Below are 9,915 nucleotides of genomic sequence, written 5' to 3'. Positions count from 1 at the left end.
ATGGCTGACCTCATACAAGTACTTGGGAGTATGGCTAGATGGTGCACTATCTTTCTCTCAGCACATATCAATGCTCCAGGCTAAAGTTAAATCTAGACTTGGTTTCCTCTATTGTAATCGCTCCTCTTTCACCCCAGCTGCCAAACTAACCCTGATCCAGATGACTATCCTACCCATGCTAGATTACGGAGACATAATATATAGATTGGCAGGTAAGGGTGCTCTCGATCGGCTAGATGTTCTTTACCATTCGGCCATCAGATTTGCCACCAATGCTCCTTATAGGACACATCACTGCACTCTATACTTCTCTGTAAACTGGTCATCTCTGTATACCTGTCGCAAGACCCACTGGTTGATTTATATTGATTTATAAAACCCTCACTCCCCCTATCTGAGATATATACTGCAGCCCTCATCCTCCACATACAACACCCGTTCTGGCAGTCACATTCTGTTAAAGGTCCCCAAAGGACACACATCCCTGGGTCGCTCCTCTTTTCAGTTCACTGCAACTAGCGACTGGAATGAGCTGCAACAAACACTCAAACTGGACAGTTTTATCTCAATCTCTTCATTCAAAGATTCAATCATGGACACTCTTACTGAGAGTCATGGCTGCTTTGTGTGATGTATTGTTGTCTCTACCTTCTTGACCTTTGCGCTGTTGACTGTGTCCAATAATGTTTGTACCATGTTTTGTGCTGCTACCATGTTGTGTTGCTACCATGCTGTGTTGTCATGTGTTGCTATCTTGCTATGTTGTTGTCTTAGGTCTCTCTTTATGTAGTGTTGTCTCTCTTGTTGTGATGTGTGTTTTGTCCTATATTTATATTGCGTTTATAATTATTTTTTAAATCCCAGCCCCAGTCCCCGCAGGAGGCCTTTTGCCTGTTGGTAGGCCATTATTGTAAATAAGAATGTGTTCTTAATTGACTTGCCTAGTTAAATAAAGGTTAAATATATATATATATTTTTAAATAACTCAGCGGGACATGCTGACATAAAAAACATCTTCCAGCTCTCACTTCTTTATCTTTGAGGAATGTCAAAAATATCCCTGGAGTAACCAACTTGCTCGACTGAAGTTAATTTGGGGCAAGTAGTAAGGAGTTAAAACACAACACACAACTCTGCACCATATGTGAGCCACTAATCCATAGGGAGATGCCAACTGTTCTCCTTAATTTGGCATGATGCCTCCCTCTGCATAGATCTCATGATACTGGCAGCAGTAACATCATAGAGACATGGGGTAAAGAGGCTGAATTTTCATGCTAATAAACCATTCCCATCATACCCTTACTTCACCATTTTCCCACTTTTAACATTGGCAGTGGATACATAGAACATGGAATCATTATTGGAAGAGTCTGAGTCACAGTCATAAATGTTACAATATGTTTATTAAGGTTGTCAGTTAAATGAATTCCTGAGCCAATCATGACCTTCCCCCTGCATACTGAAGTGCTAAGAGCGTTTGAGGAGAAGGATAACTACAGGTGATGTGAGTTGACAGCTCTGGGTACATGTGACAATTAAAGACTTAATCTGAATCTCTGAGCAGTCACAGCTCTTAATTTATAGAGCACACTGCTGGAAACCTCTCACCTAGCATGTCACAAACTCTCCAATGCCCAAAATAGTCAGCATGAGTGGTATACAAAACACACAGAATGTGGCTCAACATTTTTTGGAAACAGAAAACTTATGCCATATTTGGATTAGTTGGTTTGTCTGGTTTATTGATAAAACTTGTGAGAATATTTTAACATCATGTATTAGTCTTAGCAGACAGAGACCTGGTCAACACAGCCAGAATAATTATGTCTCCTGCATTGTAGTTATGTCATAATAATTCAGATGGCCAGTCTCTACTGGTGAGTCTTGGTCTACTGTTGCTTCAGTTGCCTCTCCCACAGACTGGGTAACCATGGAAACCACAGGTGCCACTGTCATACTATTTTAAGAAACTATTTCATCCCATAAATGAGTGCACAGTTCACCACACAAATTTAGCTGCAGGAGGAAATGTGTTTTGGTGCTGCTCTATTACAGTGACTATGTAACTGATACTAACACCAGGAAAATTGACCAGTCATTTAGTTTATTGCAAATGATTGGTTTGTACAATTTGTGCAGTAGGTCTATAATCCCAAATCAGATTTACATTTCTTTAACATTGTGAATAAACCCATTTTAACATAAAAACCTTGCAACATCATGTTTCCTCTACTGTAGTTAGATGAACAGAATGACTGAGAGGATATAAACTGTTGACCTCAGTGCCCTGTAGCGATGTGTCTTTTTAATGTCACATTAAACACACTTGGGACTCCCGAGTGACACAGCCGTCTAAGGGCACTGCATCTCAGTGCTAGAGGCGTCACTACAGACACCCTGGTTTGAATCCAGGCTGTATCTTATAGTTTTTACCAAAAAGTTATATTTTGGTTTCATCTGACCATATGACATTCTCCCAAAGAAGAAGTTACAGGTCTGTGAGAGCCAGAAATCTTGCATGTTTGTAGGTGACCAAATACTTATTTTCCACCATAATTTGCAAATACATTCATTAAAAATCCTACAATGTGATTTTCTGGATTTTCTTTTCTCATTTTGTCTGTCATAGTTGAAGTGTACCTATGATGAAAATTACAGGCCTCTCTCATCTTTTTAAGTGGGAGAACTTGCACAATTGGTGGCTGACTAAATACTTTTTTGCCACACTGTACATATGAGATCAGTGATGCAAGATATTTAAGAATTATTAAGTGAATGAGATACCGTAGAATGGTATAGAAAACAGTATATACATATGAGTAATGCAAGATATGTAAACATTATCAAGTGACTAAGATACAGTAGAATAGTATAGAATACAGTGTATATATATGACTAATGCGAGATATGTAAACATTATTAAAGTGACTAGTGATTCCTAGTCTATGACTATAGGCAGCAGCCTCTAATGTGGTAGTGACGGCTGTTTAACAGTCTGATGGCCTTGAGATAGAAGCTGTTTTTCAGTCTCTCGGTCCAAACTTTGATACACCTGTACTGACCTCGTCTTCTGGATGATAGCGGGGTGAACAGACAGCGGATTGTGTGGTTAATGTCCTTGATGATCTTTTTGGCCTTCCTGTGACATCGGGTGCTGTAGGTGTCTGGAGGGCAGGTAGTTTGCCCCCGCTAATGCACTGGGCAGACCGCACCACCCTCTGGAGAGTCTTGCGGTTGCGGGCGGTACAGTTGCTGTACCATGTGGTTATACAGCCCAACAGGATGGTTTCAATTGTGCATCTGTAAAACAATTGTGAGGGTTTTAGGTGACAAGCCACATTTCTTTAGCCTCCTGAGATTGTAGAGACTGTTGTGCCTTCTTTCTCACACTGTCTGTGTGGGTGGTCCATTTCTGTTTGTCAGTGATGTGTACCCCAAGGAACTTGAAGCTATTGAAGAGATCGAGACATGGTCTAACATGTTGCGGGTAAAGCTGAACCCACAAAAGACTCAATGTGTCTTCTTTACAAGAAGCACCATCAAAAAAACAAAGAAACCCATAGAACTCAAGCTTTACGGTGAAATAATAAAAGTAGAAAAATAAGCAAAATTCCTTGGAATCACCTTTCAGAAGAACATGCACTGGACTACACATATAGCGAACATAGAGAGAGGGGGATGAGAAGGAATCAAACACTTAAAAACACTGTGCAGAAGAAAATACGGAGCCTCACCCTCAGACAGTGTTGAAAGTCTATATTAGCTCTATAACATCCAATCTCTGTTTGAATACGCCCTACCAGCCTGGATAACAGCTTCACTACAGCAGATGAATCAGCTACAGATAATCCAAAACACAGCAATAAAAATAGCCTACAAACTACCAAGATATATCAGTAATCAATACAGCCACAGCATATCTGGACTCACATCAATCAACAATATACAGTCAAACATTGGTCAGAAGTTCATCGATAGGGCCATCCATAATCTATCATTGAAGGAAGCGCTGGGAGAGCCCAAATGGACCACAAACACATGTCCATAATGTTGAAACTGACCTAACATATCCCCCTATCCACAACATAATCATGCAAGACTGTCTTTAATCACACATCATCTATGTTTTATAAAAGTAACAAAAAAATAATACAACTGAAAGAACAAACAAAAATACAAATATAAAAAGTGAGGATGTGTGTGTGTGCGTGCATGTAGGTGTGTATGTAGGTTTGTATGTATGTGTGTATGTGTGTGTGTATATATGTGGATTACACCCCCCCCCATCTCCAGCAGACCGACCACAGGCCCTGGACCTTTGCCTTTAAAAAAAAATGTATTTAACCTTAATTTAACTAGGCAAGTCAGTTAAGAACAAATTCTCATTTACAATGGCGGCCTACACCGGCCAAACCCTAACCCAGACGACGCTGGGCCAATAGTGCTCCGCCCTATGGGACTCCCAATCACGGCCGGATGTGATACAGCCTGGAATCGATCCAGGTTCTGTAGTGAAGCCTCTAGCACTGAGATGCAGTGCCTTAGACCGCTGTGCCACTCTGGAGCCTTTTAATGGCCAGGACTGGTCTTTGATAAATTAGTGGAAATGTACCTTTTAGGGAATAGTACCTGTAATTCACTACAGAAATTGGGACAGAAATGCCCATGTACTAAACAGGCTAAGAAGAAGACCTACTCTCAGAAGAAGGCATCAGACTTCAAAGAGCTAGTGTAGCCTGAACGGTACACTTAAACTCACCTTCTTCAAGGAATGAAAGAGAAGACATATAGAGCACAGCCTCAAGAAACTCAAGCAAGGAGCCAACAGAGATGAGCAACAAGCATAAGGACACCAACTCAGGACCAAAGGAGCAACCTGAAGGAGGAACCACCCAAACCAACCAGAAAGGACACAGCCTTTGTTCTCCTCCATGTGGCCTAATCAATCAAGATGTCACAACAGACTTTGATCACAGACTGAGTATAAAGTCATTCAATGTTCAGGATCTCCAGGTCTGCACTTCTTGTCTTTCATTCTATTTCCTATTTCATTTCCATTTTCATTATGTTTGTTAATATTTTGATGAGCAATTACATGTTGATTATATAAATGTTTGTCTTGTTATTCTGGTAAAGAATGCCATTTGATTCTCAAAATAATTCATACCTTCAGATAAGTTAATAATTACTATTGGTTTAATCTTATTACAAAAAGATCCCTCATAAGTCAGGTCTTCTTAGAGATCATTTTGTCCAATAACTGTTCTGGTGCCCCGTTAATAACTTCATAGTAATACGTGTACACACTACCCTACAGTCCTATGGTGAGAGGTCTTGCCATAATGATACATAAATGTACCCTGGTACTACAGCAGTTTTTATTACCGGTGACAGGGTGCAAACTGCAGGGTCAATAGGGAGATTTTTTTTGAACTGTTCTTACATTTGTGAGGCCACAGTATAATTGGATTTCAATCTGCAGAAGTCAATGTCAAGGGGGAAATAGGGCGCCATTATGCAGTAAGTGAGAGATTTAAAAAAGAGCTGATTAAATCTGTAGCCGAGCCATCACTCAAGTTAATGAGCACTAAAATGAACACTTAAAATAAATATGTATTCGGCAAATAAAATATGCATACTTTCACCAGTCCATGTGTTACTGGACTGGACTTGACAGAAATGTCTTATATCTTTACAGATTAGCTGGGACTCCAAAGTTCTTTACATTTTTAAACCCCGATCAGGCTAATGAAATTATTCCCTAGTGCAGGATTTCTCAAAATCAGTCCGCGGGACCCCAAGGGGTGCACGTTTCAAATAATAAACTAATTATCATGCTTTGATCATTTGAATGAGCTGTGTAGTGTTAGGAAAAAACAAAAGGTGCACCTCTTAGGGTCCCGAGGACAGAGTTTGGTAAACGCTGCCCTAGTGTTTCTGGTTACAGGTATTCATTTCACTTCTCTCTACTGAAATGAAAATCCATTCCATTTGTGATTGGGCGGTGATGTATTACCTCTACCTTATGGCACCCTTTTCCCTTTATGGTGATCTACTTTTGACCAGGGACCTTAGAAAAAAAAGTGCCATATAGAACCTAAGGGTTCTTTGGCTCTCCCCATAGGAGAACCCTTTTTGGTTCCAGGTAGAACCTTTTTGGGTTCCATGTAGAACCCCTTCCACAGAGGATTCTAGATGGAACCCAAAATAGTTCTACCTGGATTCAAAAATGTGCTATGGGAAAAGCCAGTTGTGGAACCCTTTTTTCTGAGTGTACATAAGGAATAGGGTGCCATTTGGGCTGCACAACAATGAAATGAAGTGGTGAGCTCATTAAAACACTCACACAGGCAGACAACAGACAGTAGCTCTGCTCGTGTGGAAGATAAACAATCAATAGTGATGCTTTGCCAACTCAACCGTTAAACTCCAGAAAACAGAATGCCAAATGACCAGTCTCTTCTATAGAAGTGGTGTAAATTGGGGCTTGCAAAAACAATCACATTTGTATCTCATTTCTACCAAACGTCTTCCAACATATGAAAGGTAGACATGATGTATTTGGTATTTTATTAAGATCCCAGTAGCTGCTACAAAAACATCAGAGAGGCGTTGTGCCGTGAGGTGTTGCTTTATCTATTTTTTTAAACCAGGTCTGCTGTTCTTTTGAACAATATGAGATGAAACGGAGTTCCATGCAATAATGTCCCTATATAATACTGTACGCTTCCTTAAATTTGTTCTGGATTTGGGGACTGTGAAAAAAACCTATGGTGGCATGTCTGGTGGGTTAAGTGTGTGTGTCTGAGCTGTGTGTAAGTTGACTATGCAAACAATTTGGGATTTTAAAAACATGAATGTTTCTTATAAAAAGAAGAAGTGAAGCAGTCAGTCTCTCCTCAATCTTAGCTGTAAGGGTTTTCTGGTGAAAGAGAGGCGGACCAAAATGGAGCGTGGTGGTTATTCATGTTTTTAATAAAGACGACTATACATGAACAGACTATATAAAACAAGAAAAGTGAAAACCTAAATAGTCCTATCTGGTGCAAACACAGAGACAGGAACAATCACCCACAAAACCCAACACAAAACAGGCTACCTAAATATGGTTCCCAATCAGAGACAATGACTAACACCTGCCTCTGATTGAGAACCATATCAGGCCAAACATAGAAATAGACAAACCAGACACACAACATAGAATGCCCACCCAGCTCACGTCCTGACCAACACTAAAACAAGGAAAACACATACGAACGATGGACAGAACATGACATTAGCCAAGAGAGACTGACATTTATATCAGCCCTCTGACTACAATGAAGATCAAGATATGCCACTCTTGTTCTGGAACAGCTGCAGCTAAATTAGGTCTTTCCTTGCAGCACTCGACTGAACAATAATCAAGATAAGACAAAACTACAGCCTGCAGGACTTGCTTTTTGGAGTGTGGTGTCAACAAATCAGAGCATCTCTTTATGGACAGACCTTTCCCCATCTTTACAACCATTGAACCTATATCTATATGACAGTTTACAATCTATGGTAACACCAAGTAATTTAGTCTCCTCAACTTGTTCAACAGCCACAACATACATTCATTACCAGATTCAGCAGAGGTTCTAGAACTTAGGGAATGATTTGTAGCCCAGGGTCCAAAAATGTGAAGCCAGACATCCTTTCCCACCTGTCCAGTTCCGCTGCCACACCCTCTGAATCTGAGGGTTCCTAGAAGGCCAGCATCCTGGTGTCGCCTCTTCAATGTTAACGTTGAGACTGGTGTTTTGCGGGTAATATTTAATGAAGCTCCCAGTTGAGGACTTGTGAGGCGCCTGTTTCTCAAACTAGACACTCTAATGTACTTGTCCTCTTGCTCAATTGTGCATCGGGGCCTCCCACTCCTCTTTCTATTCTGACTAGAGACAGTTTGCGCAGTTCTGTGAAGGGAGTAGTACACAGCATTGTACAAGATCTTCAGTTTCTTGGCAATTTCCAGCATGAAATAGCCTTAATTTCTCAGAACAAGAATAGACTGACAAGTTTCAGAAGAAAGTTCTTTGTTTCTGGCCATTTTGAGCCTGTAATCGAACCCACAAATGCTGATGCTCCAGATACTCAACTAGTCTAAATAAGGCCAGTTTTATTGCTTCTTTAATCAGAACAACATTTTTCAGCTGTGCTAACATAATTGCAATAATCATAGTAGTCTTTTAAAATGATGCACTTGGATTAGCTAACACAACGTGCCATTGGAACACAGGAGTGATGGTTGCTGATAATGGGCCTCTGTACGCCTATGTAGATATTCCATAAAAAATCTGCCTTTTCCAGCTACAATAGTCATTTACAACATTAACAATGTCTACACTGTCTTTCTGATCAATTTGATGTTATTTTAATGGGCAAAAAAATGTGCTTATCTTTCAAAAACAAGGACATTTCTAAGTGACCCCAAACTTATGAACGGTAGTGTATTTATACAATTTTGTCGACAGACACTAGAATTATTTAGAGAAAGGGTTCATAATATAGGGATCAATGAAAGAAAGCCAACTAAATACTGTACATGCATATTCATCTCAGTTTCAGCACCAGGTAGTAGATGTAAAAATACTCTGATCTTGTAGACTGTTTGGGCACATTCTTGGGTTAGGAAAGTATGTATGAATCATAAAAAACACTACATATATTGATGAATAAAAAATACAGTGGTTTGATTAATTCTAAAAGTTGTCATATTCAAGTTCAATCCATGAAATATTGGAATGTGAAGAGGAACCGGGATTCATCAGACCAGGCAATGTTTTTCCACTCCTCAATTGTCTAGTGTTGGTGATCGCGTGTCCACTGGAGCTGCTTCTTCTTGTTTTTATTTGATAGAAGTAGAACCTGGTGTGGTTGTCTGCTGCATTAGCCCATCCGTGACAAGAACCGACGGGTTGTGCATTCCGACATGCAGTTCTGCACACCACTGTTGTAATGCGCCGTTATTTGCCTGTTTGTGGCCCGCCTGTTAGCTTGCACGATTCTTGCCCTTCTGTTTTCGCACACAGAACTGCTGCTGACTGGATGTTTTTTGCTTGTCTAGAGCATGAACAGCCCAGTAGGTCGGCCATTTCTGAGATCCTGGAACCGGCATGTCTAGCACCGACGATCATTTTTGTGAACAGGGTGGTGTACCTTATAAACTGGCAGATGAGTGTATAGACATAAAACATTCATTTATAGGCAAACATTCCTTGGCTAATGAATTATGCATAGAAATAATGTATTATTCAGTCTGCCAGAAGGAATACAGCGCTAACATGTTGTCAAGCATCATCCCTGTTCAGACCATGTAGACGCTTCCAGTAATCAGTCTCTTGAGAACTGATACATGCACTGATACCTAACATTTTGCCAAATTACGTTGATATTTTCCCCTATTATGTTGGTCTTAGAGAGTCTCTGAAGCACTCAGCTGGCTATATCCATTAAAGATTCTCCATCCAAGACTGTATATATACGTATTTTACACCCAGAAGACGGTAACCCTTGTATTATACCGACCGTAGTGTGAATGTCATTCTATTCTGAGTGTTTGCTGTCTGGAGACAGATGAACATGTGACGTGAGTTCTAATTTACAGGACCAGCCTGTTCAAATGGATGAGCAGTTAAGAATGTCATTCCTCTGTCTCCAGCTTTAACCAGGAACCCCAGGTAGCCTAGTAAAAAACCTGTCATTCTGCCCCTGAGCAAGGCAGTTAACCTACTGCTCCCCGGGCGTTGAAGACGTGGATGTTCATTATGGCAGCCCCCTGCAACTCTCTGATGCAGAGGAGTTGGGTTCAATTCAGAAGACACATTTCAGTTGAATGCTTGTACAACTGACTAGGTATCCCCCTTTCTCTGTGATTAGATCTCTCTCTGG

This window comes from Oncorhynchus keta, chromosome 35, assembly GCF_023373465.1.
Source record: "Oncorhynchus keta strain PuntledgeMale-10-30-2019 chromosome 35, Oket_V2, whole genome shotgun sequence".
Classification (NCBI taxonomy): Eukaryota; Metazoa; Chordata; class Actinopteri; order Salmoniformes; family Salmonidae; genus Oncorhynchus; species Oncorhynchus keta.
The sequence above is the reverse complement of the archived record's forward strand: the minus strand, read 5'-3'. Positions refer to the sequence as shown.